This window comes from Penaeus monodon, chromosome 20, assembly GCF_015228065.2.
Source record: "Penaeus monodon isolate SGIC_2016 chromosome 20, NSTDA_Pmon_1, whole genome shotgun sequence".
NCBI lineage: Eukaryota > Metazoa > Arthropoda > Malacostraca > Decapoda > Penaeidae > Penaeus > Penaeus monodon.
Window position 1 is genome coordinate 7,695,922 of NC_051405.1, and position 510 is coordinate 7,696,431.

At 41.4% G+C, this 510-nt stretch overlaps 1 protein-coding gene across 2 annotated transcripts in view; it reads right to left on the minus strand.

Annotated features, from left to right (window-relative positions):
* LOC119585611 (homeobox protein prospero-like) overlaps positions 1 to 510 on the minus strand; it is a gene marked incomplete at its 5' end in the record, with an annotated part of 25,587 nt that overhangs the window by 21,504 nt on the left and 3,573 nt on the right.

Genomic DNA, 510 nt, shown 5'->3' on the forward strand with positions numbered 1-510 from the left:
GAAGGGCTGGCTCTTAGCTTTCGTGACATAGAATTTAACACGTGACTTCGACCATTACAATCGTGAGGGGAAACTGGAAATATTTGTCTTTTTAGCAAGAGTGAGGGCCGGATACTTTGGTCACGCTACAAGATCCTATCTTTCACCTAACCTGACTTGGCAAAGTATATAAGCAAAATACACGATAGATGTTATAATTACGACGTGCTAAGATAGATACACATTAAATGTAATCAAACGAATGAAGAAATAAATAAGATCACATACAGAAATCATAAGGAATTATATGCGTGTGTGTGCAACACAAACTGACGATCATATGGAAAAGAAAAATAAGTGAGACAGAAGTGAAGGAAGAATTGCGAAGAGGAGGGAGATGGAGGTGAGAGAAACAAAGAGAATGCGGGTACCCACTTCCTGAAGGGTTCATAGGAAAGCGGGAGAAAGATTAACACTGATGGTGTACTGATAGCGTCCAGGGTATGGGCACTGAGCAGAGAGGGCTGGTGG